We start from the raw sequence: 18467 nt of genomic DNA, 5'->3' as shown, positions 1-18467 counted from the left end.
GTGTGAATGCGGCCAATATCTGTTTTTGTGTGAGTGATGTATCCTGCACTCATTTTAAAAGTGAACCTGGGTATAGGCCCCTGAAGTACAGCAAGTGCACTACTGTGCCTGTGTTAAATATAACATGTGAATAACTGTACCTGTGCATAGATTTGTACCTGTGTACACAGTATTGTACAAGTGTTGAATGTAATATGCTAATATGGCTCAGATCTGTCCCTTCAAATGCTGTCTAAACACCTGAGGGTTTTGAGCCTGGCCTGAACAAGACCTAGCCAGATTTCCAACTCTCCTTGAACATACAACCTGTGCTAAAAGCCTGCTAACTGAAGCCTGCTAACTGAAACTAACTTTTCTGTCTGGCTTTCATGTACTGAAAGTCCTTGAGGGACGAAAACTGACTCTGTGAACAGCTATGGTATGTTTTATGAGGAAGGATGCTTTAGAAATAGTTGATGACAGGATATTGTGTCAGTATCATGGAGCCAGATGTCTGCCTGAATGCACATTTTCTCAGACGGCAGAACTGAATAAAATATATAGCTGGAAGATGTGGGTGTGTGACTAATTGCTTGTGACAGTTATCAGATACTTGATGGCACACAATGTCCAGCTTAAGCTCATTTAATGGATACCATCCAGCTAAAGTTAAACCATTTTAAGCCCAATTGATGCCAGTGGACAAGATCTACACATGTGCTTATCTTTTCAATTGAAATCAATGGGAATTTAAAAGTCTTAAATTTGGCTAGATCCTTAGCCCTGTATACTAATAATACAATGGCTGTACATGAATTATCTGTATTATTTAAGAAAGGTTACCTGGAAGGCAGAATATTCCTATACTTGGGTTAATTCAGTAAGTCCTGGTGAAATTTCCTCATTTGAAAGAGACATAAATGGGAGATTTTTCTCCTTTCACATATGTCTTGTCCTCACATTACCATTTCAGGCTACAAGAGATCTTCACCAGCAACATTCATATTGTATATCTATGAGCAAATACTTCCTGCCTATCTCCTTGACAGACTTGTGAATTGCAGACTGTGTTGAACTGACAGGGCAGATCTTTAGGAAAGAGGCTCATGTAATGGTGTATTTTGCATTGTCATAGGCAACAATTCAACACAGATTAAAGTTTTGGACAGCAGCCACAGTTGGTGCAGGTATTCATGGTTGTAATTCACAGAACTCGGGCAACAGATGGAAAAGCTAATGTCAGACTTGACTCCTTGCTTCTATGATTGCAATCAGTTGAAACTGAGATGAAATGAAGATGACTAGATAAAGGACACCATTGTGCTGTGTAGTAAAAAGAATGCTGTATTTGAAGGTCAGGGTCATCTTAATGTTAGCATTATTACAGCAAGCCAGTGTTGAAAAGCTGCAACTAAGAAGCACTTGAAGCTGGGATAAATTTTTGCTGGTTTAACAAGTGACCTTACAGGTAGAGGGTGGGATGGGGGGTGGGGGAGAGCCCAATTTCTAAAATGTAGAGGGAGGCTGCTGTATTCTGGAAACCATTAGCACAAAAAAGAACAGAGAGGTGGTTTTTTTGTCATCCAATTAAGATAGAAAACTGCAGGATGAAAATGTGTAGGACAGGTAAAGTACTTTTTCATACATTGTGTCGTGAACCTATGTTGTCCATTGTTTCTGAGATAGTAGGTTCTAGTGGCTTTGAAAAAGAATTAAGCCATATTCACACATAACGTGGAATGGGAGTTGAAGGGGCCAGAGGTTACTGGACCATTACGTCCGTATGCAGGGCAGCCCCTCAGAACTCCAGTTCCACTCGGAGAGCAACCCCAAGTTCCACTCTCCAAACTGCAAATTATACCCTCAGGTTGTAGTGAGTTTCACCACTCAGACCTGAGGTTTAACACAGCTTGCATTACGTCTGAATGAGGAAACACAGGCTGCGTTCCCTTCAACATTAAATTGCTTCAGTGCTGAGGGAGGAAGTTCCTGCCTCTCTCCGGCTGTCATTGGCTGTGTGGGCTGTCCTTCATGAAAGAAGGAAGCTCTCAAAGCCAGTTCCCCCTCCTCTCTGCTGTCTCACTGACTGCAGAGAAGAGAGCAAGCTCTCCATTATGTCTGAATTTGGACAGGAGAATGGGGGTGGGGAGAGTGGAACCATGGGTCAATTAGACCTGCACTTCTGTGCTGCATGCAAATGTGGCCTTACATTAATACATTCATGGTTAGTCCATTCACCACTACATTTAGAAAGAGAATATCCATCCTCAGGGAAAGTGCATTTCTTGCAACTGTATTCTAGAAGCAAAAATAGGGTATCACCATTTTGCCCTACTTATGAGTTTCACTGAGCTACTAACTATAACATGCAATGAACTGTATTTAAGGATGAAAAGAAGCTGGAGGGTGGTTGTGGAGGGGATTGTCACAATTAAAGGTAAAGTGTGCCATCAAGTCGATCTTGACTCCTGGCAACCACAGAGCCCTGTGGTTTTTCTTTGGTAGAATACAGGAGAGGTTTACCATTGCCTCCTCCTACACAGTTTGAGATGATGTCCTTCAGCATCTTCCTATATTGCTGCTGCCCGATATAGGTGATTCCCATAGTCTATGAAACATACCAGCGGGGATTCAAACCGGCAACCTCTGGCATGTTATTGATTTCCCTGCTGCACCATTAGGTGGTACTTGCATTGTCACACTTTAGTAATAGAAGAGACGGAAATGGATCACAAGTGGGATGGCTGAGTAAATTGCTTGAGTCTAGCTTCCTAATGATTCTTTTTGGTCGACTTGATAATGGAAAGATGAAGCATCCTTATCAGAAGTCCAGGAAATTACAAAAGATGCATGTGTGGATTTTACAGTTCAGTTTCTAGGATGTTCTCCGTTTGTGGAGAGTTGGAGTTTACACAGGTCAAACGAGAACTGGGAAGAAAAGATTATAAAAATGCTTGGCCCATTGGAACCTTGGTATTTAGCTTTTATTCACGTGTTCTTGAAATAATTCTACAGAGCCAGACCTTAGCAAAACTTGTTCAAATTGCCTCTCAATATTGTTGTGATTTTATTCTTTTGCTTTATCTCACGGAAGTTAGGAGGAGTGGAATGAGAAACTGTTTTCTTATAAATATATTTCATAACCATAGCTTATATTACATTTTAAAAGCATGTGTAAAATTTAAATCAGCACAAGATTTGTTTTGCCAATAAAACACAAAAATGCTACTTTTCTAAGGAACAAAAAAACCCAATATCTTGTTGGCCCTCTTTCATTTGAATGTTCACAGATAATTTTGCTAACATCACATATTCATGCCATCTCGTTTCCCATTCTTCCACCACCACAGTTAAATTAAATAGCTTGGGTGAAAAGATAAGTCTTTAGGGACTTTTAAAAAGTTGTCAGAGATGGGGAGGCTCTGCATATTTGCATATAAAATTCTTGCTACACATACCATATAAGAAATCTCTTATCATTGCATCTGTACACTTTTTATATGTTTAAAAAATTGATTAAGCACCATTAAAAAACCCTGTAATCTTATGGACAGCATTTCTACTGTCTGTCTAGAATCTCTAAGCATGTGGACAACTCCTACCAGAGTTCCCTCTAAGGTGTGCATGTGTGCACACGCTCACATGTTTTTTTAATGTCTGCTCAGTTAATTTTAGAGCACTGGATCCAACACAAATCAACCAACTACTTCTTTGTACTTTCAGCACACTGGATTAAAGGTTTCTGTAATCTTAAACAATTCCTGTGTTGTTACATACCATTGGCTCAAAATCTCAAAACAATTTTCTTGTATGGTACACATATCAAAAACTGATTCCCTTCTTCATCATCCAATTTGTTAAAAATAATATAATGCCCTATAGTTTGTTCCTATAAAATGACATACATTTTAACTTGCTCCAATTCACAGTAAAATTCTAATAAAACTATATATTTCTGACATTTTTTTGTCCCTTCTAATATCAGATCTTCAGATTTAGTTAACTCTCTTAGTTAAAAAATTCTCTTCTAACTTTCTTCTATAATTATTTATCTGTCGACTTTCAAATCACTGCAGTTTGTTTGCTTCCATCCATCACATGGTTCCATGATAGATTTAAATGGACTATTCTTCTCAAAAATGTCCACATAGTCCTGAAGATTATATTTTCTCCACAGACTAAATTCTCCTAATTGTCCTCCACAATTAAAATATGGGTCATATATTATTGCTGAAATTGGAGAAAACTATTTTTGTTGATGGAAGGTAAAGGCAAAACAAAATGGGTAATTTTCATTTTGAAAATCTTCACTTAGATGCTAAAACCTCCTATTACATTGCTCAGTACTGAACATATACCTAATTTGGTTTGTGCATGAAGAACTGCATTTTTCCCGTTTGCCAGCTGACAAAGGAAAGGATTCATAAAGGAAAGGATTGTGTCTTTGCTCCTGATGGATCCACTTTGAGCTTGCAATTGTGTTTTGTCCCCAGCACAGAGATCCCAAGTCCTAACTCTTAGCCACCACTCCCATCACTACTACTATTACCTAAATCAAAACTAGGTGCTGCAGAGATAACAAAAGAAGAGTCTGCAGGCTTTCAATCTAAGACAATACCAAAAAGAAAGAAGGGGGAGGGACAAAGGAAAGAAACTGGAGAAAATATGTTATTTATTTATTTATTTATTTATTTATTACATTTATATCCTGCTCTTCCTCTGAGGAGCTCACAAAAACCCTGTGAGGTAGGTTAGGCTGAGAGATACATGACTGGCCCAGAGTCACCCAGTGAGTTTCATGGCTGAATGGGGATTCAAACTTAGGTCTTCCCAGTCTGAGTCCAACACTCTAACCACTACGCTATGCTGGCTATATCAACCAGAATGCATAGGTTAGATGGGTTTTACATATTTAGCCCTTTCTCATGATCAGTGAGAAGGTGGGAAAGGCTGCTCAAACCTACCTTCCCTGCAGTCGATTCCTCCATCCTTCCTGGGTGGGCGGATTGCTCACTCAGGTGTCTGCTGGCTGCCCCCGATAGCGCAGAGGGTTGGGGCCCAGGGGCATCATCCCAGCCCCCATAAATCCCACAATGAACCACACAAGTGTGCGGTGGGGATGGTGTGAATTCCCCCAGCGTCGTCCCAGCCCCCATAAATCCCACAATGCACCACACAAGTGTGCGGTGGGGATGTTGTGAATTCCCCCAGCATTGGCTGGGAGCCCTGCAGTCTCTCAGAGCTGGCTGCAAGCATCTGGCGCTGACCAACGATCACAAAAATTGGGCTGAGGGAGTGCTCGCTCCCTTAAGCCCATGTAAGTGGCAGGCTTTGCAGGGCTGAGCTGCTGGCAGCTGCTTGCCTCTCGCTGCTTCTCACACTTGGCTGCCTTAGTTCAGCCTTGGCTGAAGCAAATGGGACTTGAGATGCTTTTCTTTTAAAAAGGGAAGCAATTCACTTGACCAGATCTCAGCTACCAACGAATTCCAAAGATAAGCAACATGAAGGCTCGATCCCTGTGGATATATAAGTAACTCAAGCTACTGGCCCAAGTTGCCTATGACCCAGCATTTAACGCACACTCATGAATACTGACTAGTCACTCTGTCTCAGACCTGACAATTTGTGACCCACAAAGCCAATCACAGGATACATACTGTGATGTGGAAGAGCCCAATGATTCTTTTGTTCTTGCAGCCTAAGGTAGGTAGCGGAAGTAAGAAGTTTCCTGAGTCCTGGGAGTCTGAGTCATTCTGAGTCCCCATTGTGGACTGTGTTTAGGTCAATAGGCCACAGGTTTCACATCTGTACTCCCTGCTGCTGAATAATGGGGTTTAAAAATAATAATAAGAGCCTCCACATCTCTAACAACTTTTTATGTCTTTAAAGACACATTTTATTTTTATTTTATTTATTGTTGCATTTATATACGGCCTTTTGTTAAAAGACAACCCCAAGGTGGTTTGCAAAAATTAAAACATACAATAAAAAGGCAATAAAAACATCAAGCTAAAAAATATAAAAACATATAAAATGCAGGCATAAAAGCAATACAACAAGTAAAAATACACAGAAGCGGCAGTAAAAATGATTATGTAAAAGCCTGGGTAAAAAGCCAAGTTTTAACAAGCTTTCTAAAAGCCTTGATGGAGTCCGAGGAGCGAATGGCCACTAGGAGAGCATTCCAAAGTCTGGGAGCAGCAACAGAGAAGGCCCTGTCCCAAGTGCATGACAGCTGGGCCTCTCTCATTGTCGGCACCCGGAGCAGGGCCCCCTCAGATGTCCTCATCAAGCGGGCAGCAACCCTTGGGAGCAGGCGGTCCCTCAAATACCCCAGGCCCAAACCGCTAAGGGCTTTAAAGCTCAAAACCAGCAGCTTGAATTGGACCCGTAAATGAACCGGCAGCGAGTGCAGCTCTTTCAGAATGGAGGTGATGTGCTCCCAACGGGCAGCTCCAGATACAACCCTTGCTGCCACGTTTTGCACTAGCTGCAGTTTCTGGATATTCTTCAAGGGCAGCCCCATGTAGAGCGCATTACAGTAATCCAGCCACAACGTGACTAAGGCATGGGTAACCGTGGCCAGATCTGCCTTCTCAAGAAAGGGACGCAGCTGGCGCACTAGCTGAAGCCATGCAAAGGCACCCCTGGCCACCGCCTCCACCTGAGCTTCCAAAAGCAGAGCCGGGTCCAGTAGTACCCCCAAGCTGCATACTTGCTCCTTCAAGGGGAGTGCAACCCCATCCAGAACTGGTAAAATCTCCTCATCCCGATTGGCTCTCCTACTGACCAACAGTACCTCCGTCTTATCCGGATTCAATTTCAGTTTGTTAGCCCACATCCAACCCATCACGGCCTCCAGCCCCCGATTCAGGACATCCACCGCCTCCCTAGGATCAGATGACAAGGAGAGATAGAGCTGAGTGTCATCTGCATATTGCTGACAACTCAGTCCAAGTCCCTGGATGACCTCTCCCAGCGGCTTCATGTAGATGTTAAACAGCATGGGGGACAAGACCAATCCCTGCGGGACCCCAGAGGCCAACGGCCATGGGGCCGAGCAGTAGTCCCCCAGCACCACCTTCTGGACCCTCCCCCCAAGAAAGGACCAGAACCACTGCAACGCAGTGCCTCCGATTCCCATACTCGAGAGGCGGCCGAGAAGGATACCATGGTTGATGGTATTGAACTCCGCCGAGAGGTCCAGAAGAACCAACAGGGACGCACTCCCCCTGTCTAGTTCCCGGTGTAGGTCATCCACTAGAGCGACCAAGGCAGTCTCAGTCCCATACCCGTGGCGGAAGCCAGATTGAAAAGGGTCCAGATAATCCGTATCATCCAAGACCCTCTGCAGCTGGGACGCCACCACACGCTCCATCACCTTGCCCAAAAAGGGAAGGTTAGACACAGGTCTATAGTTATCCAGGTTGGAGGGATCAAGGGAGGGCTTTTTTAATAGTGGTCTTACCACCGCCTCCTTGAGGCACGATGGCATCCTGCCCTCCCTTAATGAAGCATTAACGATTGCCTCCAGCCATCTGCCTGTCCCCTCCCTGGCAGCTTTTATTAGCCGTGAAGGGCAAGGGTCAAGAGCGCACGAAGTCGCCCGCACACTGCCCAGGATCTTGTCCACATCCTCAGGCCGCACCAACCAAAAAGAATCCAACACAACGGGACCAGATGGTACCAGAGGCACGTCTGCCGGAACTGCCAAAACTCTGGAGTCCAGGTCAGCACAGATGCGAGCGACTTTATCTGCAAAGTGACAGGCAAACTGATCACAAAGAGCTGTAGATGACTCCTCCCCCATTGTCTGGGGGGATGTGTGGAGCAAGGTTTTTACCACACGAAACAGCTCTGTTTGTCTGCACTGAGCAGATGCAATGGAGGCGGAGAGAAAGCATTTCTTCGCCGCCCCCACCTCCACGGAGTAGTCCCTAAAAATGGGCTGTAGCCTGTGTTCGGACGGATTCGTGACGACTCTTCCTCCAGCATCGTTCCAGCCGTCACCCGAGTTGCTTCTTCACCCTAAGCTCTGAGGAAAACCAACAAGCAGATCGGGCTCCACCAAGCTGGAGAGGGCATTTAGGAGCAACCATATCAACAGCCCGGGCCATCTCTCCATTCCAGAGGTCAACCAGGGCCTCGACAGCGTCACCAGCTCTGAACACTGGAAACTCCCCGAGGGCCGTCTGAAATCCAAGTGGATCCATAAGCCTCCAGGGCGGACCCTCCTAATCGGCCCACCACCCCTGCAGAGGGAAGACGGAGCAGTCAAACTAAACCCCACCAGATGATGATCTGTCCATGACAAGGGAGTGGTCTCAAATTCCCCCACCTCCAGATCATTTATTTCCCGGTCAGCAAAAATCATATCCAGAGTGTGTCCCGCCACGTGGGTAGGGCTCGATACCAATTGAGACAGGCCCATGGTTGCCATGGAGGCCATGAAATCCTGAGCTGCACCCACTAGGGGGGCCTCAACGTGTACACTGAAATCCCCCAAAACAATAAGCCTAGGGGAACCCAAGGCCACCTCCGAGACCACCCCCGCCAGATCAGGTAGGGAGACTGAAGTGCAGCGGGGTGGTCGGTACACCAGCAGAATCCCCAGCCTATCTCGGAGGCCCACCCTCAAGGACAAACACTTAAAATTCTGAGATTGCCTGACTGGGCACCTGGAAACGGGGAGGGTCTCTCAAAAGATGACTGCAACGCCTCCTCCCCAACCCTCGAGGCGGGGCTGCTGCACGATCTGGAAACCTGGAGGACAGAGCTGAGAGAGACCAACCCTGCCCAGCTCATCCAACCAGGTCACACATACCAGGTCAGCACACTCATCCACAATCAAATCGTGGATGAGAGAAGCTTTTGCATTAACTGACCTGGCATTCAGCAGCAGCACCTTAATCCTCGAGGGAGTGTTCTCAGAGCTCCCTGGGGTCAGAGGGTTGGGAGAAGGGCTGGAAAAAGGAACAGGCCTCAATTGCCTAGACCGTTTTCCCCTGTAACGGCCTGTCCAACTCCCACCGCCATACCTCCCTCTGCCCGCTACCTGTGATATTGCTGCCCCCACTCCAGACCCACTTTTTCGCTCTCCCAGACACATCTCCCCAGACTAACCCACCAAAGCTTGGCTTAATAAACCAGAACCAGACTTATGCAATCTCTTGCTGGCTTCTTGGTTGCAGGAAGAAGGATCTTCAGGGCAGAAGGAGAAAGGTCTTCTGGGCCCCAGGCAGCTCAGCCCACGGCTGAGAGCCACAAGGACGAGAGCCCTTGGGCCAGCCTGCCCTATATAGCAGCAGAGCCCCCAGCCACAGCAGCAGCAACAGCCCAAGGAGATCCTACACACCTGAGAAAAGGTGGGGCAGAGGCAAAGACAGCAGTCAGTGCCCCACCCAAGCTGTTCCCTTCTTTCTTCTTCACCCTATTCTTCTTTCACCTTATTCTTCTTCCCCAATTCACATCTGTTCACCCAGGCTTTTTACTAAATATTGTTTTAATAGTTTTAACATTGTTTAAAATAGTTTAAGGTTTGAATTGTTGTAGTGTTTTAACTTTTACTGTATCATCATTTACTTTGTTTTAACTGGTGTTTTAATTGTTGTTGTTATTTATTTTAACTGTTTGTTTGTTTGTTTGTTTGTTTGATTGATTTGTTGTAAACCACCCAGAGATGTGAGTTTGGGGTGGTATAAAAATATGTTAAATAAATATGTTAAATAAATAAAATAAAATAAAATATCTCACTATGGCATGTTCTTCTTCGTCTTCTGTTCATCTCGAAGATCAACACACTCCAAGTTTGAATCCCAGTCCCATTATTAAAATGAGAGAATTCACTTAGCAACAGATACTAGCATTGTGCTTGCTTGCAAGATACTGTGATAACAAAACATATGGCTATTAATACCTTAACTAACAAAGCTTAGCTAATGGTTCTGCCATATCAGCTTTCAGCCTTGTTTGTTTTTGGAGAGCTCTCCAATTTTAGTATGCTTTAGAAAACAAAAAACAAAACAAAAAACTCACCCTCTTTTCTTCCCATCATGAGCACCACTACTCTTGATAATATTGTTGTTACTTGCCCTACATTATTAACTTGCACTGCACCTGCACTATTATTTTTAGATTGGACCTAAATCCCTATAGGCAGGTGCTGACATTGCTTTGTTTCTTTTTGACACTATAGCCTGGTCTCCCTAGACTTGCAAAATGACATCATTTGGCCATAACAATTTATCATTGTGATGGCATTTTAACAGCCTAAAGTGCTTGCATTACAATGTCAAGATGACAGAATGAGATAAAAAGTTACTCCTGTAAATGCTGAGAAGCTAATTTTCTGCATTCCACTTATTCCCCCTCTGTAAAGAAAAGGATCTGAAAATCAGATACACATAGAGGTCATACACAGGACCTCCTGGTTGCCTCTTTGGAGGGCTACAGGGAAGGCAGGCGCTCACCTACCTAGTGGCAGCTATTTTTGCCTTTGCCATGCTGTGCACCCACATGAGCAGTGGCACAGAGAAGGCGATTGCTGGGAGATGGAGGACTTCCCCCTCCCACATCCCAGGGTGCCCCACACTTGGTGTGGCCACTCCTTCCCCTGGCTTGCTTCCAGATAGGGTGGCAGTCTGGGGAATGCCTTCTTACCCGGTGGCGATCAGGCACACAATCGCCTGCTGAGGTTAAGTGAACCTGAGGTTCACTTAAACTCGGTAAACAGCTGGGACAGAAAGTTGGGCTAGCAGGGGTGGGAACGCCACGATTAGGACTGATGCAGGTGCTCCACATGAGCAGCCTAGCCCAGGCTAAGCTGCTCATGAGAACAGCCTTATAATTCATTTTCTTTTAGAATGACTGCTTGAAATAATCAACAGTTCTGCCATGAGACCAGTCAGAACTTCCAAGCCTGTAAAAGAGGATGTTCAAGTCTTGACACATATAATTTTGGCCATGGTGAGATGTAAAGGAAATCTAGAAGGTCTCACTCAGATAGAATATTGTTTTATAGCTGCTTCCCTCATACACACAGCCATAACACCATTTTCTCCCTCTCCTTTCTCTCCCTTTTCCTTTCTGTCTCCTCCCCCACAGTCTCTACAGCATCCCCTGGGGACAAATGTCCAAACTGCAAAAGATTAATGAACAGAATACAACAAATATCTGCAAGGATTTCATAGAAAATTAACAACAAGCTTAGTAGAATTGTTAAACATGGAGGGAAGAGGTCCCCAGATCTCTAATATACTTTCACGTTAAAGCAAATGCTATCATAGCTCAGTGGAAGAGCATATGCTTTGCGTACAGATTGTCCTTTTGATCTCCTGGGAAAGAACCTAGAGAACCTAGAAGGTAGAGCTTGAAATAGATGTGCTAATGGTTTGATTCTGTAAAAGGCAGATTCATATGTTCATTTATTTGTTCAAAACTTATGGTGAATTTACAGAATCCTACTCATCAGTAAAAATGTTGAGGGACATTAAGGAAAACTCAAAAGGATTAGTGAACTTCGCTAATTGCTTTCATTTCCCAGAGACGAAAGTTTGGGGCAGTGTACAAATTTGATAAATAAATTTAAAAAACCTTTTTCAAGAGGATTTCAAACTACACAAAAATCCAGATCAAATCCTGCTCCCATCCCTGTAATTCCTGCATGTATTTCATACTAAGTGATAGTTGCATCATGTCTTAAAAAATAGCAAACTCTGGAATTGGTGGTGGAGAATAATAAAGTTTAATTTGTTCCAGGGAGACCTATGTTCATATCCACGCTGTAGGAATTCACATCCTCACTCTATCACACACACAAAAATTCATTCCGTTATTTGAACTCCTTTTACTCACCTCACCATTCCTTGGATGTTTCACACTGAAGAGGAAACATTCTACATTCAGTGGGCAGGTGCAGACAACAACCAGAAAGAAAGTGTGCTCCCAGTGCAAGCAGCTACAATCAGTCATTCCCATGTCATCTGAACCTGCCAATGTTGGGTTGCCAATGATGGACTCCTTCCACCACATGACCTCCAGCACCCATCTTGAACTTGTGGTTGTAGATGTTGGGTTCTGGGGGGAACGTAACGTTGGCGGTTTTGGATGACACAGAAATGGCCAGAAGTAGCTGCTCACACCGAGAGCACATGCTCCCTGGCAGCCTCCAGGTCCTTCCACCTTACTTTCTGGCAGTCATCTGAACCTGCCTACTCTAAATTTCACTTTAGCTGGAATCTGGAGATCATCTGGACATGTGCAGAATTCTCTTTCTACTTTATCTATTTTGGCTTGCCCAGGGGCCTAGCTATAATTGAGCAGATGGGTTCAAAGAACCCGGGGGCCCCAGCTCCTGAGATCCAACTGGCTTACCCTTTCCTATTTTCTTCATTATTTCTCTTACTCTGAGGGGTCACCTGGGAAAGGAGTGAGCACAAGCTCCCTCTCCCCTAGCTACACCCCTGGGCTAGTCTTAAAACCCCTCAGACATTTTGTCTAAAGAGTACTCTCACATTGACTTTGAATCTCACTTTAAACAAAATATTAGTGGTAATGAAACTCTGCTTTCAGTGGGCAGTACTAGATAAGTCACTCTTCTTCAGCATCATTTCCCCATCTGTAAGCCTCGGTTTTTAAGCAAGATGTGGATGGGAAACTGTCCCAGAGCATCAGTAGTCTAGTTTCAACCCTTAGTGGTATCTAGCTCACATAAATCCAAAGCAACTGTCCCACAGCTTAACTGATTAATTTAAAGTCACTGCTTGGGTTGTGACTATAACTGTAACAACCCAAGCAGTCTAAAATGGTTAATCTGCAATTAGCATGCAATATTGCCCTGCGTCCTGAACTAATAACCTGTTTCCGCATTGTGAAAGTTTTACTTGTATTATAGTGAAAATTCTAACTGGGATTGGGTGCATTGTTCAGTCCCAGACAATCTCCCATTCCCAGTTTAACATCTCGGTATATAAAATGGATGTATCTGGTTTTGCTGAACTAAATGTGATTCTTTGAATTTTTTTTTAAAAGATGGAGAATAGGACTCTGTAGCTGCTTTGGCAGAAGTCTTTCACATTTTAAGACATGAATGCTTCTTTTATTCAGTAATGAAAAGATTGGTTTTGGTCTCGAATAATCCGTTTCAAGGGGGGTGGGGAGTGGAAGGGACAGGGTAGTGGTAAATTGGCAGTACTACATAGCATCTCAGAATGAATGAATAATAATTGTGTTTTTCACAAACATATAGACATATATTGTCCCCCTTAAAAGCAAATAACTGAATAAATAAATAGAGTCACTGTGTAGCTCACTTGTATAGAAATTCCTCACCAGTAGCTGAAAGGGAAACATAAGCAAAAAAAAATGGACACACATTAAAGACTGATGTTAATGTCCCAGAAATCCATTGCTGGCAAAGAATCTCTAGCTATTCAAACTTCAAAGAGAAAGACAAACAGTAGAAGCAATTGATTCACCTCTGGTCACCCTGAGAAGATTCAGCTGCTATCCAAGCCACAGGTTAAGTGAAGGCCCACGATATTCTTTAAACAAACACACTAAGGGGTGATACATATTTAACAGGACATGTAGGAAATCCATGTTCTTAACACATTCTTACACAAAGGGCTTTGCATTTCCCGCCATGGTAATGTTTATCAGAAACCTCCAGGGGAATTTTTATTTATTTATTTATTGGGGGGTGGGGGGACATTTCTTCTCAGCTAAGTACAACAGGACTGAACCATCTCCCTGAGGTTGCCCACTGGCAACAAGCAAGATGGCCCTATGGAATTTCATGTAGCTCCAAGCTGTTTAACATCAATCCAGAATTCTTTAAGAATTATATATCCCTACAAGTGTATTTCTGTACACACTTTTTGTATGACAGGGAAATGTACATGCATTCATTTAAAAAGTAAACTTGGCTACAAGATCCTTCATTTGCAGGGTATGGATAGAAAGCATATGGCTGTACGTGCACTGAATGCAATATGTGGATATTGATGGTAAAACAAAGCAGCCACTCAAGATCCGAGGCCTTATCTCAAATGCTCTTTTCCACTGCAAGGCGGAGGACATGGTGGTCAAGACAGGTAGGGGTGAGGTAAAATGTAGCAAGAAGAACAGTAGTCAAAGAGTCGAGGAGATATGGGGTGTGGGGGTGAGAGAGAGAGAGAGACTCTCACCTGTATTCTTGTGAGAAATGAAACAAGATTGCCACATTGACTGGAAAAGAAGAAATGAGCCCAGAAGAAATGAGCAACCACCCACCCCCGCCACCGTATCTTGTATAATATGGGATGGGGAGACTGAAAAGGACAGCAGTATTTTTATTAGGGAGGAGAAAAGACATCTACTACCACTAATTTTTCATACCACTTTTCAACAGAAGTTCTCAAAGTGATTTACATAGCAAAATAAAGTTAAATGACTGTGTGCCAAATAAGGATGTGCACACAATGGATTTTGAGCTTTGTTTCAAGCTCAAAACAAAAAGCAGATGTCTGCAATGTTTTGTCAAGTGTTTGTAATTAGGCCATAGAGAACAATGGGAAAACTCAAAACACCCAATTGTTCCCCTTGGGATACCAAAGTGGGCTGGGTGGTAGGGCATGATGGGTGCTACCTACCACCCAGGGGCATAGCTAGGGGAGAGGGGGCTTGTGTTGACCCCTGCCCCCAGCAGCCCCTCAGAGTGTGAGAGATGAAGAAAATAGGGAGGAGTGGAACTGGGGGCCCCTCAGGAGCTTGGGGCCTGGGTTCTTTGAACCCATCCACTCAGTTATAGTTACCCCCCTGCTACCACCCAATCCACAAAAGAAACAGGCAAGCTGGCAATTTTAAACAATTTTTTAGCATTTTCCCAAACACCTATAGGATCTGATGGCTTGTCAACACATTCATAAATGTGTAAGAGACAGCATTGCAGCAGCAAGCTCCAACCTGGCAGATGAGCAATGGAATGCACATAGTGCAGATATGCAATGAAAGAAATATAGGGCAGGGGAACAGAATCTGCCCTTCTATAAGAACCCTACCTCCAAATCTAGTTTCATAGCCAAATTCTCAACTGGCTATTAAGATTCTTATATGCACTCCCTACTTCTCCAAGTGGTGAGAAATTGCAGAGGAAGAGCTTTGAGGGTTCAGTGCTACTTTTTCTTGATTCCATAGGAACATAGGAAGCTGCCATATACTGAGTCAGACTATTGGTCCATCTAGCTCAGTATTGTCTTTTCAGACAGGCAGCAGCTTCTCCAAGGTTGCAGGCAGGAATCTCTCTCAGCTCTATCTTGGGGAAGCCAGGGAGGGAACTTGAACCCTTCTGCTCTTCCCAGAGTGGCTCCATCCCCTAAAGGGAATATCTTACAGTGCTCACACTTCTAGTTCCCCATTCATATAGCAATAGCAATAGCAATAGCACTTACATTTATATACCGCTCTATAGCTCGAAGCTCTCTAAGCGGTTTACAATGATTTAGCATATTGCCCCCAACGTTTCTGGGTACTCATTTTACTGACCTCGGAAGGATGGAAGGCTGAGTCAACCTTGAGCCCCTTGGTCAGGATCGATCTTGCAACCTTCTGGTTACAGGGCGGCAGTTTTACCACTGCGCCACCAGGGGCAACCAGGGCAGACCCTGCTTAGCTTCGGGGACACGTCATGCTTGCTACCACAAGACCAGCTCTCCTTTCCTTTGGTGGAGATGTCACTATGGTCGCTTCCTAGTGAAGGATGATGATTATTGGTGCTCTTACTGGCGTCCAAGTTAAGAGAGGCCAGAAGTCCAGTCCTATGGCTGGTCAGGATATAATGGGACCCTGCAGCAAACTGCAGACCAGGTAGGAGCCCACCTGCACTTGGCACTGGTAGAACCCACTGTCCTTAAGGAGGGCCATCTGGAGGCAATAGGGGGAGATGGATGAACAACAACAACCAATATGTGTATACTGCTTTTCAACAAAAGTTTCCATAGCAGTTTACAGAGAGAAATAATAAATAAATAAGATGGATCCCTGTCTCCAAAGGGTTCACAATCTAATGAAGGGGTTGTCCTGTAGCGGGGGGGTTGCCTATTGGCTGAGAGAGCGAGGCAGATGCATGGTGCTTCGCTCTCTGGGACTGCAAGCCTTCTGTAAGCCCCAAGCTGGTGAATGGAACAAGTCTGCCCAGGGAAAGCCAGGAGGTGACAGTGGCAGGAGCCTGAGGTGCTCTGCAGATAATAAGCAACATAGTACTGCTTGGTGGCAAGCAATTCTGTCTCCCAACTCTGCTCATGCAAGCCCCAGAGCCCTGTGATGTTGAATTGCTTCCATGGGCAAATGAGGGAGTCACATTGTCTTTGTAAGTATTTGGTTAATTTACAAATACACAAGGAAGATTCAACTCTTATCCTGAACATTAGATAAAAGTGAAAACACAGAACACAAGCAGCAGTGGTTACATCAGATCCCAAGAAGAACAAGTTGTTCTGGTAAGAGCTAATCTGCCTACTTTCCTTTCACTATAATCTTAATTGACAATTACCATCCTCACAAGTTAGCCCACCTCAACCTTAAACATTCACATGTCTGCCATCTTGAATTGGAGTCGGTGACATCATCACAAACTGCACCATTGAGCTGACCCTATATGTCCCTATACCTGTTTCAAATTTGGTTCAAATCGGTAAGGCAGTTCAAAAGTTAGCCCACTTACACCAAAAATGTTTACGCATCTGTCATCTTGAATTGGGGTGGATGACATCATTACAAACTATGTCTTTTGGCCATCCCTACAGTGTCCCTACAGCTGTAGCAAATTTGGTTCAAATTGGTTAGGTGGTTCACAAGTTAGCCCACTTGCACTTCAAACATTTTCACATCCACCAACATGAATTGGGGTAGATGACATCATCACAAACTATCCCATTGAGGTGCCCCTACAACTGTACCCAATTTGGTTCATATTGGTCCAGGCATTGCAAAATTGATAGGGGACATGGACACACAGACACATACATGTGCATGCACACACACAAACACACACAGAATGCTGAGTGATCTCATAAGCTTGCTTTCCTTAAGAAAAGTAAGCTAAAAAGCCTGCACCCTAAGTTCCTTCAGATCTTTCCCATTTCAGTTTCACCAAACTTCAGTCTGTGTCTCAAACAACTCTGGTTGCATTCACACGTAACATGAAACTGGTGGTGAAGGGACCTCCAGGTTTTAAAGCTGTATATCCAAATGAGGGCAAGTGAAGTTTCATCAACAAATGGGCACTGGGTCCTACCTGGGCTGTGCTTTGTACCTTCAGTTTGCAGTGACATCTGCTGCCTGGACCTCAGGTTCTGTGGTGCCAGCCTTAAGTCAGAACACTGGCACCACTGTCTGGTTTCTCTGCAACTGGAGTTGCGGGAGGAAGTTCCTTCTTCACTCTGGCTGCTATTGGCTGCTGGGGCTGTCCTTCAGTAAAAAAAGGCAGCTCAGGCAGTCAGATCCTCCTCTCTGTAGTCAGCAAAAGTGCAGAGAGGGAGCTCTCCTGAATGTCTGAATTCAGGTGGGAGAGCAGGGGGAGGTGGGGGATAGGGATGTGCAAACAGGTTCGACATTGAATGTGTTTGATGTTGAACTAGTTCAATTTGATGGTTCGGGGTCAGACTGAACCACCCCCTGTTCAGTCCAGCCCTGAATGTTCACCAATGTTATTCTGCCTACATCAGTGGAAGAGGTGTTGGCTGTTGCAGTGTTGGTACAGGATCTAGGGATGATGCAGCCAGGCAGAACACAAAAGGATTGTGCAGAAAGAACAGGATCTTTCTCTTTCTTCCAGAGGAGAACAGCTTCTCTTTTTTCATTTGCTTCCTTTTAAGTAGAAGCCAGAAGGCAAATGGCAAAATCTAATGAACAAACCCTTGGGAAAGAATTGTAAAGCTTGAACTATATTTGACCAATTTTTTTTTCCTTTCAGAATAAAAAACAACCTCCTGTAGCACATTTGGGCATTTTCTTTGGTCTCTCTTATTGGAATCTGCTTAAAGGAACAAGAAATTAAAGCAGCTCTTTTATTCCATCAGACAGCAATCTGCACCAAAGAAGGGTTATACTCGCATATTTACCAATATGTAAATCTAGGCTGAAAATGCAAAGTGTTGTCAATTATGGTGTCTGTTTACACTTATTTATGAAGCTGGTATCTCTCTTCCCTCCTTAAAATAAGGTATCATTGCTTTGTTTTATAATACATGCCAAACAGATAATTCTTTGACACGTCCCGTCTCTGAGTCTGCGGAATTCACAATTATGCTCCCAATACCGTGTCACATTATTGCTACTGTGGAATAGAACAGTGATGGAGAGATAGCTGCAGGAGACATGCTGTTTGTAGTTAAGTGATAGGAACATCTCATTAAAGAATATATACAGAAGCACTGGAAAATAATTGCAGCACACTTCTATCCTTGATGATTTATTTATTCTGAAGTGCTCCTTGCAAAATGTTATAGCAC

At 44.0% G+C, this 18467-nt stretch overlaps 1 protein-coding gene across 5 annotated transcripts in view; it reads right to left on the bottom strand.

Moving 5' to 3' along the window:
* Positions 1-18467, bottom strand: part of BRINP3 (BMP/retinoic acid inducible neural specific 3) — a 352098-nt gene that overhangs the window by 215902 nt on the left and 117729 nt on the right. The window lies entirely within an intron of this gene.

This window comes from Hemicordylus capensis, chromosome 4 (assembly GCF_027244095.1).
Source record: "Hemicordylus capensis ecotype Gifberg chromosome 4, rHemCap1.1.pri, whole genome shotgun sequence".
Lineage (NCBI taxonomy): Eukaryota > Metazoa > Chordata > Lepidosauria > Squamata > Cordylidae > Hemicordylus > Hemicordylus capensis.
This window is presented reverse-complemented; position numbering and strand designations above follow the sequence as displayed.